Raw genomic sequence first — 23544 nt, 5'->3', positions numbered from 1 at the left:
TGAAAATGAGGGTGTGGTCTTGAAATTGGTTATTACAGAAAAAATTAAGAAAAGAAGTCAGATGCCGTGCAAGTTTTACTTCCTGAAATATTGCCATCATCTGTGGACATATAGGTCAAGTGAATAATGATGACCGAAGCAGAGAGGATATAAAATACACTCTGGCGATAGCAAGAAAAGCCTTACTGAAAAGGGGGAATTTGTTAACATCGAGTATTAATTTGAATGTTAGAAAGTCTCTTCTGAAAGCATTTGTCTGGAGTACAGCCTTGTACAGAGGTGAAATGAGGAAGATAAAATTTAAAAGAGAAGTTTTTTTACGGCTGAAGATTAGATTGGTACACCTGGTAACTAATTAAGAGGTACTGAATCGAATTGGGGAGAAAAGTAATTTATAGTGCGACACGAATAAACGATCCGTTGATAGGACACATCCTAAGGCACCAAGAAATCCTCGTGATGTTAGTGAGAGCGTATTATGAGAGTGTAAATTGTAGACGGTGGCCAAAGCTTGATTACAATCAGCAGGATCAAGTGAATGTGTGTTGGAGTACTTAGGCAGAGATGTAGAGGCCTGCACAAGGCACAGGAGTGGGGGAGCTGCATCACTGCAGTCCTCGCCATGAAGACTGCAACAACAAAATCGATCTATAGCTATGTTCTCTTGTTCTCTAGAGAAATGGAGAGGACTGCAACCCTTCATATATCTCCGGTAGGGACCATGGGATTAGGATAAGAGATTAGCTGCATATAAAGGCGTACTGACAGCCATTTTCCCTGACTAGATACGCGAATGGAGGCAAACACAGATTCGCTAATACTGATACATTGGTAACATTGGCACAAAGACACCTGTACCAGAACTCTGTTCAGTGGTTTACCGGGTATATATTATGTTTAAACTGAGTCCCATAGTCTCATAGAAGACTGTACTAGTCAGAGCCAGAAAAAAATACGCTGTAAACATATACCCGGAAATACAGGCCTTTTCCCGTAATAAATGGTTCAAATGGCTCTGAGCACTATGGGACTTAACATATTAGGTCATCAGTCCCCTAGAACTTAGAACTACTTAAACCTAACTAACCTAAGGACATCACACACATCCATGCCCGAGGCAGGATTCGAACCTGCGACCGTAGCAGTCCCGCGGTTCCGGACTGCAGCGCCTAGACCCGCACGGCCACCGCGGCCGGCTTTTCCCGTAATAACCTCGTATTCAGTGGTGTAGGATGTCACCCTGTTTCGCAGTGATCGTGTCTGTACTTAGTCCTGAAGTTAGTGATACCGTGGTGCCTGCAACCGGCCCTGTAATAGATGTTTAATATATACACTTATTCCATTTTTAAATGATAGCACTCACTTATTGTGTGCTGCTGTCTTTTTCTGAAATTGCAGAAATTACTCTAGAAAACAGTTTTTTCCAAATGTGAAATATTTAAAATTATTTGACAGTCATTTGACACTATAGCGTTGCTATATCGGCTGTTGGCTATCGCTCGGTTATAGGCGACACACAAACACGGCTGGTCATTTCACAAATGCTCTTAATGGGTAACACGGCCGCGAGGTATGACGGAAATGCGATATGCACTGTCGACAGCTCATTTTTTAAGTGATCAGTTACTCAGCTGCGGCAGACGACGTGTTTTGTAGCCTTGAATTTAAACTCATTTCCTAACCTAGGCACGACCTCGTGATGAGCAATGTATACGAGGAAACAGGAGTGAGCAATCTGCAGCAGAATTAAGATAATGATCGATTTGTCCACGGCGATTAAAGCTAGCCTCTACTCACGACAGAAATATTTCAGTTTCAGTGCTAAAAGCAAACTGTAATCGAACTGTTGCAGTTATCGACTGAGTAAACAGCGACCTGTTGATTCGTGTGTGGAATGAGATGGACTACCGTTTCGGTGTTGCTCAATCAACACAAGGTACTCACACTGAGCATATGGTACGGTGTTTGTGCGAACACAAAATTTTAAAGTTCATCTGTCAAGTGACCTGCCGTTCTGTTTCTAGTCTTTCAAAGTTTATCTGTAATAAACAACTGAAATCTGTTCTTTCTTATTGAATCACCCTTTATTTAATTATTTATGTTACGTTATAACTCTACTATAAGCCAATAATAATCGGTAAGTAAATCAAATTAATGAGGAGTATTATAAAAAAACCATTTACAACTTACACTGATCAGTCAAACATTATGGCCACCGACCTACACTACTGGCCAGTCAACTGCTACACCACGAAGATGACGTGCTACAGACGCGAAATTTAACCGACAGAAAGAAGATACTGTGATATGCACATATTAGCTTTTCAGAGCATTCACACAAGGTTGGCACCGGTGGCGACACCTACAACGTGCTGACATGAGGAAAGTTTCCAACCGATTGAAACGTTGTTGTGATGCCTCGTGTAAGGAGGAGAAATGCGTACCATCACGTTTCCGACTTTGATAAAGGTCGGATTGTAGCCTATCGTGATTGCGGTTTACCGTATCACTACATTGCAGCTCGCGTTGGTCGAGATCCAATGACTGTTAGCAAATTATGGAATCAGTGGTTTCAGAAGGGTCATACGGAATGCCGTGCTGGAGCCCAACGGCCTCGTATCACTAGCAGTCGAGATGACAGGCATCTTATTCGCATGGCTGTAACGGATCGTGCAGCCACGTCTCGATTCATGAGTCAACAGATGGGGACGTTTGAAATACAACAGCCATCTGTGCGAACAGTCCGACGACGTTTGCAACATCATGGACTATCAGCTCTGAGACCATGGCTGCGCTTATCCTTGACGCTGAATCACAGACAGGAGCGCCTGCGACGGTGTACTCAACGACGAACCACGGTGCACGAATGACAAAACGTCATTTTTTCGGATGAATCCAGGTTCTGTTTACACCATCATGATGGTCGCATCTGTGTTTGGCGACATCGCGGTGAACGCACATTGGAAGCGTGTATTCGTCATCGCCATACCTGCGTGATGGTATGGGGTGCCATTGGTTACACGTCTCGGTCACCTCTTGTCCGCACTGACGGCACTTTGAACAGCGGACGTTACATTTCAGATGTGTTACGACCCGTGGCTCTGCCGTTCATTGGATCACTGAGGAACCCTACATTTCAGCAGGATTAAGCACGACCGCATGTTGCAGGAACTGTACGGGCCTTTCTGGATACAGAAAATGTTCGACTGCTACCCTGGCCAGCACATTCTCCAGATCTCTCGCCAATTGAAAACGTCTGGTCAATAGTGGCTGAGAAACTGGCTCGTCTCAATACGCCACTCTTGATGAAGTGTGGTATGGTGTTGAAGCTGCATGGGAGCTGTACCTGTACACGCCATCCAGGCTCTGCTTGACTCAATGCCCAGACGTATCAAGGCCGTTATTACAGCCAGAGGTGGTTGTTCTGGGTACTGATTTCTCAGGATCTATGCACCCAAATTGCGTGAAAATGTAATGAGTTGTCAGTTCTAGTATAATATATTTGTCCAATGAATACCCGTTTATCATCTGCATTTCTTCTTGGTGTAGCAATTTTAATGGCCAGTAGTGTAACATCAGACTTCAATGTTGGGCAGAGTACAAGCGTGTCTGAACACACAGTGCACCGAACACTCCTAACGATGCGCCTCCGCAGCCGACGTCCCATGCATGTGCCAATGTTAACACCACGACTTTGGCAACTACGACCTAAATGTGCATGTGACCGTCAGCACCCGACGTTGGAGTAGTGGTAGAGCGTTGCATGGTCTGATGAATACTGATACCTTCTTCATCGTGGCGATCGGAGGGAGCGAATCCCTCGTCTTCCAAGTGAACAGCTCCTTGACACCTGTCCGGGGGGCGGCGACAAGTTGGGGGCGGCTATGGGGAACATTCACGTGGGTCAAATGGAGTTCGCGCAAAGCTCCACGACGGTTCAAGTTTGTGGTACGCTGGTTGTAGAGCACGTACACCCCTTGATGACGATCATGTTTCCCGACGGCAGTGACGTTCTTCAACAAGATAATGCGACATGATACAGAACCAGGATGGGAGTGGTTAGAAGAACACAGTGGCGAGTTCCGATTCATGTCCTGCCACCCCCCCCCCCCCCCAATCACCCCACCAACTCGCAATATCTGAAACGGATCTAACACATCTGGGATGTCTTGGCGTCAGAACTCATCGCCGCCTCCCTGGAATTTATGGGAACTGGATCACTTGCGTGTGCAGATGTGATGGCAATTCCCTCCAACCGCCTACCACGGCCTCATTTCTTCCATACCACGACACGTCGCCGCTGTTATCCGTGTCAAAGATGGACATACTGGCTGTTAGGTAGGTGGTCATAATGTTTTGGCTGATGGGTGTGAAATATGTCAATAGAAAATCAACCAGGCCAAAAAATAAATAAATCAAAGTAATAAACGGATGAAAAATATTTATAAACTAATAAATATGTAAATAACAATTATAGAGTGTAAGAAAAATGTTTTGTAAAATTTATTTAAGTTCTTTGCATATCGATGGTGACAGTGAAGTATCCTCACCAAGCTCTTTGTTGGCGGGAGAGCCCGCGCATTGGTGCATAGGGAGCGAGGCGAGAAGCGCGCAGCATTGTCGACAGAACACTCTTGAGTCAACCTTTGTGCAGCGAAGTTGTGTGTAGAGACAGAGCGACGTGCCTGTTCGCCACCAGCTATACATTACTTGAAGAATACTATAATTATACAGGGTGATCCATTGATCGTGACCGGGCCAAACATCTCACGAAATAAGCGTCAAACAAAAAAACTACGTACATTGCACCATTTAGATTGCCATCGATAAAATGGGGGCCAATTATCCTTCCTCCCACAATGCCGTACCATACATTAACCCGCCAAGTTCGCTGATGTTCCACCTGTCGCAGCCATCGTGGATTTTCCATTGCCCAATAGTGCATATTATGCCTGTTTACGTTACCGGTGTTGGTGAATGACGCTTCGTTGCTAAATAGAAGGCGTGCAAAAATCTGTCGTCGTCCCGTAATTTCTCTTGTGCCCAGTGGCAGAACTGTACACGATGTTCAAAGTCGTCGCCGTGCAATTCCTGGTGCGTAGAAATATGGTACGGGTGCAGTCGATGTTGATGTAGCATTCTCAACATCGACGTTTTTGACATTCCCGATTCTCGCGCAGTTTGTCTTCGACTGATGTGCGGATTAGCCGCGGCAGCAACTAAAACACCTACTTGGGCATCTTCATTTGTTGCAGGTCGTGGTTGACGTTTCAGATGTGGCTGAACACTTCCTGTTTCCTTAAATAACGTAACTATCCGGCGAACGGTCCAGACACTTGGACGATTTCGTCCAGGATACCGAGCAGCATACATAGCACACGCCCGTTGGGCATTTTGATCATAATAGCCATACATGAACACGATATCGACCGTTTCCGCAATTGGTAAACGGTCCATTTTAACTCGGGTAATGTATCAGGAAGCAAATACCGTCCGCACTGGCGGAATGTTACGTGGTAGCACGTACTTATACGTTTGTGACTATTACGGCACCATATATCACAAAGCGAAAAAAGTGTTCCACCTAAAACATTCATATTTTTATACGTACTACACGAATATGTAATTAAAAATGGGGGTTCCTATTTAAAAAAACGCAGTTGATATCCGTATGACCTATGGCAGCGCCATCTAGCGGGCCAACCATAGCACATCTGGTTTCCCACTTCAAGCTAGACGAGTTTCGTTCTTTTTCGTTTAATGCTTATTTCGTGAGATATTTGGCCCGTTCACTATCAATGGACCACCCTGTATAATTGGTAATTATTTATGAATTATTAAAAATGGACGTCATGAAGACATCAAAGGTATCTAACCGCTAACTGCATATTGTAAGTTCGTTGTTACGTTTTTAATCTGTTTTATGTAACCGATCCCCATACCAAAGTTTTATAAATTGAATCATTATAAAGAGTTAAAAATTTATTTCCAGTCATTTTGAGAATAGATCAGTTTATCTTAGCCAGTATCACATTATTTTTCATTGAATCCAGTAACTATAAGATTTAACTTCTGTTGAGTTTTCTCAATTTTTTATTTAATAATAACATTGAATTTTGCTCCAGTAACTTTAATCAAAAAAGCAAATGCATAATGAGTACAATTTTAGCTCACATATCAGCAGTCCCAGTAAATGAATGCCAGCCCAAATAATTATCCACAATAGATCAGAGTGAGTACATTCAGACATGCAGTCAGATGACGTTGTCCAGAGGCGACCCAGTAAAATAAAAGGTAAGGAAAATATATGTGTATGTTTTCAGGTTCACTGCATAGACAACCAGTACTAAGGGCCACGGCGTAAGCTTGTGTGTTCACGTCGAAATAATCTTCTTTGGATCAGTCACATTAATATTGTTACCAATAAAGGCAGAAAACGTACAACATTGTGTACGGTGAAGACTATCAGTTCAGACACGTTGTCCAGACAAGAAGCTGCAACGGACAAAAAGTTCAGTTCTCTTTCTTTCATTAGACGGAAAGTAAGTTAATTATTTTAATCTAGACGCGAAGGTTATCGTGTAAACGCATTAAGTTCAATCATTATTACTGTTATTTATTCGACGGGAAGGTTTCAAGTGTAAATACATTCTGAGTTAGTAGACATTGAAAATTATCACTAGTTTCCGTTTTCAAGACGAGTAAAATTGTTAATTTGCAAATATCACATTCCACTGTAGATGTACTTATTCCGTTCCACGTACTAGATGGTGCACGTCTGAGGAAGTGTAGCTTAACCGTCCACACATTATTATTATTATTATTTTCGATTATTCCCATTTAAGAGAGCGTTTGAACTTGAATTCCTTTATGATGATTGTTAATGTTTTTTCTGAGTCCAAATTTTCTTCATGTGTTCACTGTGTTGTTTCTTTCACTCCGCTGTCCATTTGCATCCTGGTCTCTTCTGTGTTGTGGTGTCAAATTTATGTTTTTTGATGATGTTCCTGAATTCACTTCTATTTTCTGCATCGTTTACTGTTATATGTGCTTGTCTGAGGTCCTCTTCAACTTCTTTTATCCATTTTGTTTTTCCCCTGTCTGGGTTGGTGACTTTAAGAACTCGCTTTGAAATACTGTTTTCATTCATCCTGTGGATATGTCCGTAGAACTGCATTCTTCTTTTCCTTACTGTATCCGTAACCTTGTCTGTGTATTTATATAATTCTGATGTTGGTCTCTTCTTCCAGATTCGTTGCTCTTGTATCGGGCCAAAAATTTTCGTGAGAATTTTCCTTTCTCGTTTCTCTATTTCTTTGATTTTAGTTTGCTCACCTATTTGCGTTGTTTCAGATGCATACAGTGCCTCCGGAAGTACGACAGTGTTGTAGTGCCTCAATTTTGCGTTAATGGATATGGACTTTTTGTTATAATAGTTCCACGTGAGTTTATATGCTTTCTGTAGTTTTTTTATTCTTTCCTCATTGGCCTTTAGGTTGATCCCTGATGGCTGGATGATTTCTCCCAGGTACTTAAAATGTGGTACTTGTACGATTTTCCCATGGGTTGTCACAATAGGCAATTTGTCTTGTGGCACTCTTTCTATGTACTGGGTTTTCTCATATGAGATTTGCAGGCCAGTTCTTTGTGCAATTTCGTGTAACTTCTCTATGGCGTTAGTGGCTTCTTTTCTATTATTTGTGAGGATTGCAAGGTCATCCGCAAAAGGTAAACACTTCACATTGAATCTATTATCTTTTCTAATGCCAATTTGGGTTCCTTTGACTTCTTTTTCCCATGTCCTGATAATTTTTTCAAGAATGATATTAAAGAGTAATGGTGAAAGTCCGTCACCCTGTCGCACTCCAGTTCGGATTTCAAATGGTTCCGAGATATCCCCCATAAATTTAACCTTGGAGACTGTGTCAGTTAATGTTTCCCGAATGATTGCTCTTGTCTTTCTGTCAATGCTGAATTCTTCCAGCGTCTTGCAGAGCGCTACTCTGTCTATTGAGTCGTAGGCCTTTTTAAAATCTACAAAAGTAACCACTGTGTTTCGGGTGTTTCTCATCTGGAGAATCATTTTCAGATTCCAGATATGCTCTATGCATGATCGTCCCTTGCGAAAACCAGCCTGGTATTCTCCTATTTGTGGGTCAGCTTGTTCTTCTAATCTATTCATGAGAACTTTTGATAGGATTTTATATGTGACCGGTACTAGTTTTAAAAATACGTAGAACGTTGTTCACCATAACATTTTGAAGAATTCAGAATATCTTCCAAATAGTTCTAATATATTACGAACCATTTCAATGTGTAGATATGAAAATATTTAGAAACGTTGCACAAAACACATCATGCCTCACAACTACAAACAGTAGAAAATGCTTGAAACCGCTTATGACGGGCGGTCTCTAGCATGCGTTTCTTCATGTGATTCTAAATTCGGTCACTAGACTGAAACATCAGCCAGGAAACAGCATGTGTTGCTAGGTACACTGTCCACAAGGTACAACACACTATCCTACTATCATTTCACACGGCACATGGTATACGTGGTATCCTGATATGCTTTAACAAATGATATTAACCAGCAACTACACCGAAGAACATCCACAATTCCGCATTACAGCTAATTAACAAAAATGTTTGTTACATCATTTGACTGACTTGCAGACATGGATTCATTCACACAATAAGGACAAGATATTGTGGTTGACCTCGCTCAATTCGTGTGCTGGATGCGAGTGATTGTTTCGACGAGTATAAAATGACCTCGAAACAAGAGTGTGGAATTATTGAGGCTGTAGGATCCGAAACACGGTCTTATGAGCTCAATTCTGCAAGCGCAGTCGCTTCATCGACATTTACTGCAGTGTGTGCACGCTCTGAGGCCACAAGACCACCGTGTCGCATTACAGCCTTGCCAATACACTCGAGGGCGGACAGCTAAATATCAGCAGTTCACGGCTTTCATTTTATTAAAAGAGGACTTGGAAACCACATATGGGGAGATACAGATCCTCGCGCAGTCACGGAAGTAAGGTATCAGATTCAGTTTGGTACGAATGTGTGGGCAGGAACTGTAGATGACAAACTCATAGGGCCATACATTATAAGGGGACCAGTTAAATGGTGTTGTTAATCTCTAATTTCTGCGGGGTGATTTACCTACACGATTGGAGAACATTACTCTTGCAGAAAGACAACCAAAGTGGTTTACTCACGGCGGTGCGTATAAACTGCATAGTACCTAGAATGAGATTTTCACACTGCAGCGGAGTGCGCGCTGATATGAAACTTCCTGGCAGATTAAAACTGTGCCCGACCGAGACTCGAACTCGGGACCTTTGCCCGCGAAAGGCAAAGGTCCCGAGTTTGAGTCTCGGTCGGGCACACAGTTTTAATCTGCCAGGAAGTTTCAAGTTACGTAGTACCTAATTACAGTGTGTTCCTCTACTGTACACGGTCTTCTCCACGCATTCGCCAAACACAAACCTTTCTATCGGATCGCCACAGGATGTGTAGCGGAACTCACCTCTCCAAGTCACACGTTTCCAGTCGTGCACTGTCAAGTGGCGCAGCTCGTTACAGCACCCCGCGTACCGCTCAGCAGTTACTGCAGATATGTGTGCCTTGTGAAGAACTACACTCCTGGAAATGGAAAAAAGAACACATTGACACCGGTGTGTCAGACCCACCATACTTGCTCCGGACACTGCGAGAGGGCTGTACAAGCAATGATCACATGCACGGCACAGCGGACACACCAGGAACCGCGGTGTTGGCCGTCGAATGGCGCTAGCTGCGCAGCATTTGTGCACCGCCGCCGTCAGTGTCAGCCAGTTTGCCGTGGCATACGGAGCTCCATCGCAGTTTTTAACACTGGTAGCATGCCGCGACAGCGTGGACGTGAACCGTATGTGCAGTTGACGGACTTTGAGCGAGGGCGTATAGTGGGCATGCGGGAGGCCGGGTGGACGTACCGCCGAATTGCTCAACACGTGGGGCGTGAGGTCTCCACAGTACATCGATGTTGTCGCCAGTGGTCGGCGGAAGGTGCACGTGCCCGTCGACCTGGGACCGGACCGCAGCGACGCACGGATGCACGCCAAGACCGTAGGATCCTACGCAGTGCCGTAGGGGACCGCACCGCCACTTCCCAGCAAATTAGGGACACTGTTGCTCCTGGGGTATCGGCGAGGACCATTCGCAGCCGTCTCCATGAAGCTGGGCTACGGTCCCGCACACCGTTAGGCCGTCTTCCGCTCACGCCCCAACATCGTGCAGCCCGCCTCCAGTGGTGTCGCGACAGGCGTGAATGGAGGGACGAATGGAGACGTGTCGTCTTCAGCGATGAGAGTCGCTTCTGCCTTGGTGCCAATGATGGTCGTATGCGTGTTTGGCGCCGTGCAGGTGAGCGCCACAATCAGAACTGCATACGACCGAGGCACACAGGGCCAACACCCGGCATCATGGTGTGGGGAGCGATCTCCTACACTGGCCGTACACCACTGGTGATCGTCGAGGGGACACTGAATAGTGCACGGTACATCCAAACCGTCATCGAACGCATCGTTCTACCATTCCTAGACCGGCAAGGGAACTTGCTGTTCCAACAGGACAATGCACGTCCGCTTGTATCCCGTGCCACCCAACGTGCTCTAGAAGGTGTAAGTCAACTACCCTGGCCAGCAAGATCTCCGGATTTGTCCCCCATTGAGCATGTTTGGGACTGGATGAAGCGTCGTCCCACGCGGTCTGCACGTCCAGCACGAACGCTGGTCCAACTGAGGCGCCAGGTGGAAATGGCATGGCAAGCCGTTCCACAGGACTACATCCAGCATCTCTACGATCGTCTCCATGGGAGAATAGCAGCCTGCATTGCTGCGAATGGTGGATATACACTGTACTAGTGCCGACATTGTGCATGCTCTGTTGCCTGTGTCTATGTGCCTGTGGTTCTGTCAGTGTGATCATGTGATGTATCTGACCCCAGGAATGTGTCAATAAAGTTTCCCCTTCCTGGGACAATGAATTCACGGTGTTCTTATTTCAATTTCCAGGAGTGTATTACACCTTTATACCCCATTCTTTTCAAATTACTACGCATAATCATCGTGCTAGCTGGACTGCTGGTAGCACTTAGGAACTGGTCAGTGATTGCTTCCACTGATTAAATGCGATTTTTTACGACCTCCCTCTGGAATACACGGTGCTCCCCGTGTGTCGGTACATGTCTCCATGATCTCGGTTTAGCTACGATTGTTCCTCCGCGTTTCCGCTCTACAATCGTATCATCTACATCTACATGGGTACTCTGCAAATCACACTTAAGTGCCTGAAAGAGGGTTCATTGAACCATCTTCACAATAACTCTCTATTAAAATATATTCCCATTCGGAGGAGAAAGTTGGTGATTGAAATTTAGTGAGAAGATACCGCTGCAACGAAAGACCGTATCCTGTCCATGACACTCGCTCCCCTGTGCTCTGATAATACGGAAAGTGCTGCTCCTCTTTGAACTTTCCCGATGTACTCCGTTAATCCTATCTAGTAGGGGTCCCAGACCGCGCAGCAGTACTCCAAAAGAGGACGGACAAGCGTAGTGTAAGCAGTCTCTTCAGTAGATCAGTTACTTTTTCTAAGTGTTCTGCCAATAAAACGCAGTCTTTGTTTTGCCTTCCACACAAAATTTGCTGTGTGTTCTTTCCAATTTAAGTTTTTCGTAATTGTAATTCCCAGGTATTTAGCTCACAGCCTTTAGATTTGACTGATTTATCGTGTAACCGAAGTTTAACGTATTCCTTTTAGCACCTCATACTTTGCATTATTTAGGGTCAGTTGCCAATTTTCACACCATACAGGTCTCTTTTCTAAATCGTTTTGCAATTTGTTTTGATCTCCGAGTGAGTTTAGTAGACGATAAACATCAGTATCATCTACAAACAATCTAAGACGGTAGCTCAGATTGCCTCCTATATCATTTTCGTAGATACGGAACAGCACAGGGGTTATAACACTATCTTGAGGAACTCCAGAAATCACTTCTGTTTCATTCCATAAGTTTCCGTAAATTACTACGAACTATGATCTCTCTCACAAAAAATCACGTATGCAGTAACACAACTGAGACTAGATTCCATAAGCACGTAATTTGACTACAAGCTGCTTGTGAGGTAAAGCGTCAAAAGCCTTCTGAAAATGTAGAAATACGGAATTAGTTTGAAATCCTTTGTCAATAGCACTCAACACTTTGTGTGAGTAAAGAGCTCGTTGTGTTTCACAAGAGCGATGTTTTCTAAATCAGTGTTGGCTGTGTGTCAATAGACCGTTCTCTTCGAGGTAATTCATAATGTTTGAACACGATGTATGTTCCAAAATCCTGGTGCATATCGACGTCAACGATACGGGCCCTGTAATTTAGTGGCTTACTCCTCTTGCCTGTCTTGAATATTGGTGTGGCCTGTGCAACTTTTCAGTGCTTGGGTACGCATCTTTTGTCGAGCGAGCTGTTGTAAATGATTGTTAAGTACGGAGATATTGCATCAGCATACTCTGAAAAGGACCTAACTGGTATAAAATGTAGACAGGAAGATTTTTTTTTATTGAGTAATTTAAGATTCTTCACTATTCTGAGTATATTTACTTCTAAGTTACTCACGTTGGCAGTTGTTCTTAATTCGAATTTTGGAATATTTACTTCGACTTCTTTGATGAAAGTATTTCGGAAGGCTGTGTTCAGTAACTCTGCTTTAGCAGCCCTGTCTTCAGTAGTGTTTCCATTGATGTCGCCGCGCGGGATTAGCCGAGCGGTCTCAGGCGCTGCAGTCATGGACTGTGTGGCTGGTCCCGGCGGGGGTTCGAGTCCTCCCTCGGGCATGGTTGTGTGTGTTTGTCCTTAGGATAATTTAGGTTAAGTAGTGTAAGCTTAGGGACTGATGACCTTATCAGTGAAGTCCCATAAGATTTCACACACATTTCTTTCCATTGCTGTCGCTCAGAGAAGGCATTGATTCATTGTGTCTTGGCGCTCGCATAATTTACATACGACCAGAATATGCTTGGATTTTCTGCCAGGTTTCGAGATAAAGTTTTGGTTTGCAAACTATCGTAAGCATCCCGCATTGAAGCTGGTTTAGGAAGCTTGTGAATGGTTGGAATGTCCCATATGGATTTGTTAGTCAGGTGATTTCCAGTGAGTAGTCCACGTTCGAAGTCACTGAGCTATCCTGAACGGCCTATTACGCTGTTGCTGCTCCTTCACTGATAGCACTGGACAGCCTACCTCCTTTTACAGCGACAAGTTCGTCTGTTGTGACATCTAGCGGTCAATTCCTCATTACTTAAGAGTATCCGGATACTTTTGATCAAATAGTGGACATAAGCGCAAATGACACTGTTAAGAATTTGGTTTACGGACAACAGAAGCACACCAACAGTACCATTACGTGATGCATAAAAGACTGCTCGCTGCATTTGCGCTGGGAGCCCCGGCTCCACTATGCTTTCGGCTGCAGGGGGGGTCGATTTCCCCAGACGCCGGCTATCCGTTCGGCGCTACTGCTGAGAGGGTTGCCGAAGCGTCAGGCGGCGGCCCAGCTGTAAATCTGCTTGCGGCAGCTGCGGCCCTGGGAGCAGACAGCGCACGCTGCCAGGCCGGGTCGCGCTGGGCCCTTACAGGCTGGGGTGCGCCGGTATGGGCTGGGATGGGATGCGGGCGCCGTAACGCCGCGGGCGAAACAAACACCTGCGCCGAGCGCCGCCCACGCTAGCGTCGCCCTTCGACTTACTTGCTTCGCTGTGCCACCGCATTCACGTACTCGCGCTCGTGTGTTACGTCTTCTGGTCTGTCGTAAACATGGGGATAGGATCTTCGAATAAAACTACACTAGCGGCCCGCTGTGTCCTTCCAGTTATAGTAGGAATATAACAAGAGCAACATTTTTCACAAGTAGGCTTGCTTCGTTTATGGCTCAAGAAGTAGCCTAGCGTCAGTACTGCACATATGTTAAACCTTGGCTCAAGTGCAGAGGACTGTAAATTGCAAAATTGCAGACATAAAATGTCGCTGTTTGTCTGGTTGCAATGTTACTGTTGCATTGTAATTCTGTATACAAATCTACGGACATACTCAACAAAGCACCTTACGTTGTACGGCGAAGAGTACTTCGTGTCACTGGCTGTCTTTCCTGACCCAGTCGTGAATGGCGTGAGGGCGAAACGAATGCTACTAAGTCGTCGTACAAGCTAGAATCTCTCTCATCTTACCTTCCTTGTCTTTTCACGACATATATGTGGCAGGAAGCAATATTATATAGGGATAGTGTCTGTTCTTGCAGACATGCACATTCGAGACATGATCTCTATGCAGAGTGCTCGGAAATACCCGTTAAAAACTTCTAGGATTGTGTAGGGGAGTGAGTACATGATATTTTGGGTAGGAACCCGTGTCCGGAAGCGTACCGTTTACGTTCTACGACGGTTTCGATTCGGATGTTTAAGTCATCCACTTCTTTTTGAGGAATCGAATTAGGCGTGATGCAGCAAAATTATTAGGTAACAATTCGAAAGAAAACATAATGAAACATCCATCTATCACTTAAGAATATTTGTTTGTATTAATACTTAAACATTACTTGTTTGCAATATTCCAAAACAAAAAAAGAACCCAGCATACTGTACGTACAGAACGGTACCGATGCATTACAACAGCGACTAGATATGGCGACCACCAACGTTGTTACAGATATTGCACCAACGAAGCACTTTCTGGTACACAGTCTCCATCCCACCTGGTGGGATTTCTAGTGTAGCGGCCAGTAGATTTTCGTCTGTCTCTGCAGGAGTCTCGTAGCAAACCAGACATTAAGTGATATCACGTGACAGCCTGATGTACACTTCATCTTGTCTGCATTATTGCATACAAGGATAAGCAACTCCGAAACTTTTCTCTTTCCCTCAGTAGACGTGAATGCGTTACACATATAAATTGAAACAGTTGTAGAACGGAAATGGTACTAGCCAAAGTATTACGTACTTACTCTACAAGTCCTAGAAGATTGGAAAGGGGATTTTCGAAGACCCTGTATAATATAAACTGAGGTGACAAGTTATGTGATAGCGAAATGCACGTACACAGATGCAGGTAATACTGCGCGCACGAGGTGTAAAAGGGCAGTGCATTGACGAAGCTGTCGTTTGTATTCAGTGATTCACGTGAAAATGTTTCCAACGTGATTAAGACAGCAAGATGGGAATTAACAGACTTTAAACGAGGAATGGTAGTTGGAGCTGGGCGCATGATACATTCCACTTCGGAAATCATCAGGGAATTCAATAGTCCAAGACTCGCTGCGTCAAGAATGCGCAGAGAATAGCAAATTTCCGGCACTACCTCTCACCACGGACGGATTTCGCTTAAAGGCCGAGAGCAGCTTCGTTTGCGTAGAGTTGTCAGTGCTAAAAGACAAGACAAACTGCGTGAAATAACTGCGGGAATCAATGTGCAACGTGCGATGAACGTAACAGTTAGGAAAGTGAGGCGAAATTTGGCTTTAATGGACTATGGCAGCAGACGATCGACGTGAGTGTCTTTGCTAACAGGACGACATCGCCTGCAGCGGCTCTCCTGGCCTCGTGACATCTACATCTACATCTACATCTACATCTACATCCATACTCCGCAAGCCACCTGACGGTATGTGGAGAAGGGTACCTTGAGTACCTCTATCGGTTCTCCCTTCTATTCCAGTCTCGTATTGTTCGTGGAAATAAAGATTGTCTGTAGGCGTCTGTGTGGGCTCTAATCTCTCTGATTTTATCCTCATGGTCTCTTCGCGAAATATATGTAGGAGGGAGCAATATACTGCGTGACTCCTCAGTGAAGGTATGTTCTCGAAACTTCAACAAAAGCCGGTACCGAGCTACTGAGCGTCTCTCTTGCAGAGTCTTTCACTGGAGTTTATCTATCACCTCTGTAACGCATTCGCGATTACTAACTGATCCTGTAACGAAGCGCGCTGCTCTCCTTTGGATCTTCTCTATCTCTTCTATCAACCCTATCTGGTACGGATCCCACACTGGTGAGCAGTATTCAAGCAGTGGGCGAACAAGTGTACTGTAGCCTATTTCCTTTGTTTTCGGACTGCTTTTCCTTAGGACCATAACAGTTGCACCCTAGACGACTGCAAAACCGTAGCTCGGTCAGATGAGTCCCTAAAACTGCTGGTACGGTTCGAGTGGGGCGCAGACCCTACGAAGCCATGGACGTAAATTGTCAACAAGGCACTGTGAAAGCTAGTGATGACTCCATAACGGTGTGGGCTGTGTTAGCATGGAATGGACTGGGTTCTCTGGTCAACTTAACCGTTTATTTGTTGTAAATCGTTATGTTCAGCTGCTTCGAGGCCATTTTCAGCCATTCATGGACTTCATATTCCCAAACCACGATGCAACTTTAATGGATGACAATGCGGCATGTCACTGGGACCATAACTGTTCGCGATTGGTTTGAAAAACTTGTAGACAGTTCGAACGAATGATTTGGTGACCCAGATTGCGGGACACGTATCCCATCGAAAAAATTACGGAATATAAGCGATTGGTCAGTTCGTGCACAAAATCTTGCTCCGGAAACACTTTCTCAATTATGGACGGCTGTAGAGGCAGTGCTCAGCATCTCTGCAGGGCGCTTCCAACCACTTGTTGAGTCCACGACACGTCGAGTTGCTGCACTACGACAGGAAAAAGGAGATCCGACACGATATTACGAGGTACCCCATGACTTTCATCATCTCACTGTAATACGAGGGCAGCTCAATAAGTAATGCAACACATTGTTTTTCTCGGCCAATTTTGGTTGAAAAAACCGGAAATTTATTGTGGAATGTATTCACACATTCCCGCTTCGTCGCGTATAGTTTCATTGACTTCCGACAGGTGGCAGCGCTGTACGGAGCTGTTAATATGGCGTCTGTAACGGATGTGCGTTGCAAACAACGGGCAGTGATCGAGTTTCTTTTGGCGGAAAACCAGGGCATCTCAGATATTCATAGGCGCTTGCAGAATATCTACGGTGATCTGGCAGTGGACAAAAGCACGGTGAGTCGTTGGGCAAAGCGTGTGTCATGATCGCCGCAAGGTCAAGCAAGACTGTCTGATCTCCCGCGTGCGGGCCGGCCGTGCACAGCTGTGACTCCTGCAATGGCGGAGCGTGCGAACACACTCGTTCGAGATGATCGACGGATCACCATCAAACAACTCAGTGCTCAGCTTGACATCTCCGTTGGTAGTGCTGTCACAATTGTTCACCAGTTGGGATATTCAAAGGTTTGTTCCCGCTGGGTCCCTCGTTGTCTAACCGAACACCATAAAGAGCAAAGGAGAACCATCTGTGCGGAATTGCTTGCTCGTCATGTGGCTGAGGGTGACAATTTCTTGTCAAAGATTGTTACAGGCGATGAAACATGGGTTCATCACTTCGAACCTGAAACAAAACGGCAATCATGGAGTGGCGCCACACCCACTCCCCTACCAAGAAAAAGTTTAAAGCCATACCCTCAGCCGGTAAAGTCATGGTTACAGTCTTCTGGGACGCTGAAGGGGTTATTCTGTTCGATGTCCTTCCCCATGGTCAAACGATCAACTCTGAAGTGTATTGTGCTACTCTTCAGAAATTGAAGAAACGTCTTCAGCGTGTTCGTAGGCACAAAAATCTGAACGAACTTCTCCTTCTTCATGACAACGCAAGACCTCACACAAGTCTTCGCACCCGAGAGGAGCTCACAAAACTTCAGTGGACTGTTCTTCCTCATGCACCCTACAGCCCCGATCTCGCACCGTCGGATTTCCATTTGTTTGGCACAATGAAGGACGCAATCCGTGGGAGGCACTACGCGGATGATGAAGAAGTTATTGATGCAGTACGACGTTGGCTCCGACATCGACCAGTGGAATGGTACCGTGCAGGCATACAGGCCCTCATTTCAAGGTGGCGTAAGGCCGTAGCATTGAATGGAGATTACGTTGAAAAATAGTGTTGTGTAGCTAAAAGATTGGGGAATAACCTGGTGTATTTCAATGCTGAATGAAACAACGCCTGTTTCAGAAAAAAAATGTGTTGCATTACTTATTGAACTGCCCTCGTATATCTAAGCGCGACGGGATCGCGATACTTCAGTGCGGATGCACAACCATGTCCGAACCATTGCGGGAATACAGTTAGGCTGCGAGTAAGTGGAGTACTGGCTAGGGGCCGCTACTCTGTAGCGTGCGGAGTATGGGGTTTGGGTCGGAAGGGGGACGTGTTCGGAAAGTCGAGGAGGTTCAGGTGACCGGTCGCGTAAAGCAGGAGATCCGGGGTCAGATCCTGGTCCGGCACAAATGTTCATCTGCCACCGTTGAGTTGGCTCAGTGGCCCATTACAGCTACAGCTAAATGTCGAACATTTCTTTCGTCAGGAAGTAAAATATCGGTTCATCTTTCCATAAGCGCTCTCGGAGTTTCAACAGTAAACCGCACCGCAGTGATCAACGACTGCCGTTTTAATGGCTGCCATTGGAATAGGATGAGCATTTCCGTGACGGTTTCGCATTTAGTAAGCGAACCGGAAACGAAATGGGCTGTTCCTCTTCTCATCTCCTCTATTTCGTCTAACAGCAATATCTAGTGATGGCTCCAATCTGTGAAGCAATTCTTAAGTATCGGCCGGTCGTGGGTCTCACATCCTTCTTCCTTCGTGGGTGGCCTACACTTCCCGAAGATTCTTTTCACGATCAGTTTTATGCGGCAGCTATACTTTAAATATCTCCGTCGTCCGTGTAGTCCGAAATATCTAGTGCATATGATTCTTCCCAGTTAGTACGCACCCGTCGTGTAATGGTACGATAATAACTCTATATGCTTATTTATTTGCAATATTGCTTACGTAGAGGATCAACAATCAAACTCGGCACTAAGCGTCGATACTCCACAGGTCTTCGTCCGTTTCGTTAAAGTTAATTAGCGTTGCGACTCCTTTATAAGCAACAATATCACCGGCGAACAGTTGTCATGGATTTTTCTTCTTTTGGGCCAGCAGCGGAATACGTATCAGATAATGACATAATTATTAGCATAACGGAGCAGAATAGCTGCTGATAATAATCAGTCTTTATTAACGACGGAACGTTTCGGCATTTATCGCCATTGCGAATACAATTTTGGTGAGACCGTATATAAATGTTAATGAAATTACAATGAAACCCAGACCATTACTGGCGTTTATATCAACAGGGACAGTTGAAAATGTGTGCCCCGACAGGGACTCGAACCCGGGATCTCCTACTTACACGACAGACGCTCTATCCGAGTGAGCCGTTGAGGGCACAGAGGACAGTGCACGCTCCCCGTGAGACCCACATTTCCAACTTGCTGTCCACACACTGCATTTGTAGTGCCCCTGTCCACTATACTGATTAATCGCGGCAGTCAATCTACCGATTCCAGTAAGAGTTTGAACAATGTGAGTGCATCCGCACTGAAGAAGAACATTGGTCGGTAAGCCTTATCTGTATGAAAACAGTATCTGTTCTTTGGGACATGTCCGAAAGAACAGATAACGTCTTAATATATAAATGTGAATGTCATTTGTATTAAAGTTACTACCTTGTACTCAGTTCTAGAGTGATGTTAGGTCCATATTACATCGTTAGTAAACTGTCTTATAACTGTCAATGTTTTGATTAGATGGTAAATGATGTAAATATATCGAAAATAGTACGTTAATTATGGTTTGACAGCAGTTTGACAATTCTAATCTTACGACATAATCTGTTCACAAAGATTATACAGATGAAGAGCTATTTTATGTTAGAACCACAAATACTCACCTAGCCTTTCGAACCAATAACAACCTTTCAACAAAATTTTGATCCGGCGTCACCAGAACATTCGAATATGATAACTCAGGTATGTATAAAATCATATGAAGCAACTGTAATAACTTTTACATTGGCCATATAGGAAGAAATTTTAACGTCAGATATAAGTAACACATTAGAAACAGCGAGAATAATCAGTCGAACTTCTTTGTACTTTCGAAAAATCAAAACCACACTGCTAATAAAATCTAAAACACATTTCAAACCCTGCACAGAGTAGCAGAAGGTCTTGCAAAGAAAATTCTTTAAGAACTGTAAATCTGTATACACAAGAGAAAATACCCACAAGAAATATTAACGAGCGTACACAATTTACACAAATAGCAAAACAAATATTTTATTGAAATTTTAGAACAAGAAAAAGGATAAATCGGAAATAACACCTGCAACAACCAAAGTTAATCATGACAAAATTTAGTTGATAAAATAATACCGCTGTTCATCTGTTTAATCTTTGTAAACCTACAATGTCGTAAGAGTAGAGTTCTCAGACTACTCTCAAACCATAACTAAGATATTATTTGCAATATATTTACATCATTTACTCTCTAATCAAACATTGACAGTTATAAGACAGTTCGCTAAAGATGTAAAATGGATGTCACTTAGTTCTAGACGTGAGTACAATATAGTCACCTTAATATAAATGACATTCACATTTATATATGGTCGCACAAAATGGTATTTACAGGTACTTGACAGTGGCGATAAAACCCGAAACAGTCTGCCATTCCTGGAGATTAGTTATTATAAGCAGCTGTTCTGGTGCATCTTTCTGTTAGTTCTCATGGAGCTTCCGACATTATCCGCTAGGATGTTTACCTACACTGATGAGCCAAAATATGGCGACCATTGCCCATCGGCAAACTGAATGCCGGCTACTAGCGTCGGTAAGTGAAGAGTATAAGCGCTACCAGATGCCAGTGGGAAAGTAATTCCAGCGACGACACGGGCAGCAAATAGGTTTACCCACTATCACAGGCAACTTTAACGAAGAGCAGATTTTTTTTGTGGCCCAGCATCTGGGAGCGAGCACCTCGGAATCGGCGCAGCTGGCCGGCTGTTCGTGCGCTGCTGTCGTGAGCACTGAAGGACAGTGAAATCATGAGTTCGACGGCCACGCCTCATCACAGAATGTGAAGGTCGGAGGCTACAGTTTTCTTTATCTTTACTGAACACGTCTAATTCCGCATGACCAAACTGAGGAGCGTATATCTATAGTCATGAAACGAGTCAGTATTCTGTGTAATGCATATGTAGAGACAAGTGTTTCCGAGGACGTTGTTACCCGCACGTGGTCGAACACGGGTTTCCACTGGAGACGCCCACTAAGTGCTCCAATTCCATCGTCAGTTAAGATTTCACTTGGTACGGGATCATCGAGGTTGTCCCGTCGATCAGTAAGAAAGTATCTAATGACTCGTTTCCTGTTACACCAGGTGTCCTGATAGGCAGTCATCCAGACATCCAGGCAAACAGCTGTTCGAAACAGGCACCGCCCCACGGACGCAAAGCCGTTGGGGGCAAATATTATGCTCTGGGAGACAGTCACCTTGATTTCAACTACGGTATATCGTGGGATCACGTGGCATTACAGTAATCAGAATAAATACATTCGAAAGTCCGCGCCGGAGAGTAAAGAAAAATTGCGACCGCGTGCGTGGAGCTCGGTACCAGCGCCTGAAATGTTCTTTGTGAGCTCCGCCGTGCTACAAGATGGATGTAACCACAGAGGAACAGCGAGCATACGTGAAGATAGTATTTCTCGCTGGCAGAAATACTGTTCAGTGTCATGCGGAACTAAGTGGTGATAGGGCATCATGCGCGAGGGTCAAGCTCAATCTGGCGTATGAGAGCCACGATACTCTGGAGTGTCACCCTGTTAGGGACAGCCAGACTGTCAATGCCCAGTACTACAGCAACTGAAACTTCCTGGCAGATTAAAACTTTGTGCCGGATCGAGACTCGAACTCGGGACCTTTGCCTTTTGCGGGCAAGTGCTCTACCATCTGAGCTACCCAAGCACGACTCACGCGCCGTCCTCACAGCTTTACTTCTGCCAGTATCTCGTGTAGCTGTGAGGACGGGGCGTGAATCGTGCTTGGGTAGCTCAGATGGTAGAGCACTTGCCCGCGAAAGGCAAAGGTCCCCAGTACGAGTCTCGGTCCGGCACACAGTTTTAATCTGCCAGGAAGTTTAATATCAGCGCACACTCCGCTGCAGAGTGAAAATCTCTTTCTGATTGCAGCAATTTTCTGCTGTATCATCTGCGATATTCACTTCGTGAAAAACGTCCGCCACTGCTGGATAATGCAGTTATAGTTCATGATAAAGCTACAGACTAAACTACGGTGGAGGTGAGAAATGCTCCCTCACTCACCCTATCACCAGACGTCAGTCCATGCGACTTCGATCTCGATTTTGAAAAAAAAAAAAAAAAAAAAAAAAAAAGAAGTTCAAATGTGTGTGAATTCCTAAGAGACCAAACTGCTGAGATCATCGGTCCCTAGACTTAAATACTTAAACTAACTTATGCTAAGAACAACATATACACCCACGCCCGAGGGAGGACTCGAATCTCCGGCGGGAGGGGGCGGGCAATCCGTGACATGGCACCACTAACCACGCGGCCACTCCTCGCGGCTCATTTTGCAAACAGGGCCGATATCCTCACGGAATTTCGGTGACACTTGGCACACACTGATGACAATTCGAATGGCATTCAGCGACTTCCCCATCTCTGGCATCACTGAGCGGTGCACTGGAGCACTTTTTTGGAGTACAGTAGTCGATTTAGATTCCTTTTTGCTCCATTTGTACTCGTGCACAATAAATTTACACGGAATTCCAATATGTGTGCTTCATTTCAACCTTTGCTGTGACGTCCTGTGCCGGAACCCTGTTTATATTGTCATTAAGATACACGGCAACGGCCTTGCCGCAGTGGTAACACCGGTTCCCGTCAGATCACCGAAGTTAAGCGCTGTCGGGCTGGGCTAGCGCTTGGATGGGTGGCCATCTGGTCTGCCGAGCGCTGTTGGCAAGCAGGGTGCGCTCAACCTTTGTGAGGCAAACTGAGGAGCTACTTGACTGAGAAGCAGCGGCTCCGGTCTCGGAAACTGACATACGGCCGGGAGAGCGGTGTGCTGACCACATATCCCTCCATATCCGCATCAAGTGACACCTATGAGCTGAGGATGACACGGCGGCTGGTCAGTACCGTTGGACCTTCATGGCCTGTTCGAGAAGAGTTTAGTTCTTAGTTTAAAAAGATACAGACTGCCATATCGGTTCGATGCGCATCGTGAAATTCCCGTGTTGTCGATAATAGCAAAATATGCCACAGTTCGCCTGAGTTATGGAATCACCCCCGTATCTGTAGGCTACGTGAACATCGTTGCGGTCCACTGGTTGATATCTTCCCAACGTCCGATGGCATCTTCCAGCAGGATAACAGTCCGTATCACAAGGCCAAAAACGTGCTAGAGAAGTTCGAGTGGCGTGATAATGAACTTACGTTGATTCCTTGACACCAAATCCACCTGATATGAAGCCGTTGGATCACGCCTCATACGCTATCTGGCGTCAGCTCCGCACCTACAGCTGAATTGTCTAAACCATA

At 45.0% G+C, this 23544-nt stretch overlaps 1 pseudogene; it reads left to right on the top strand.

Annotated features, from left to right (window-relative positions):
- The first annotated feature begins 22847 nt into the window (after positions 1–22847).
- Positions 22848–22965, top strand: LOC126189133 (5S ribosomal RNA; annotated as a pseudogene).
- Positions 22966–23544: the final 579 nt, after the last annotated feature.

This window comes from Schistocerca cancellata, chromosome 5 (assembly GCF_023864275.1).
Source record: "Schistocerca cancellata isolate TAMUIC-IGC-003103 chromosome 5, iqSchCanc2.1, whole genome shotgun sequence".
Classification (NCBI taxonomy): domain Eukaryota; kingdom Metazoa; phylum Arthropoda; class Insecta; order Orthoptera; family Acrididae; genus Schistocerca; species Schistocerca cancellata.
This window is presented reverse-complemented; position numbering and strand designations above follow the sequence as displayed.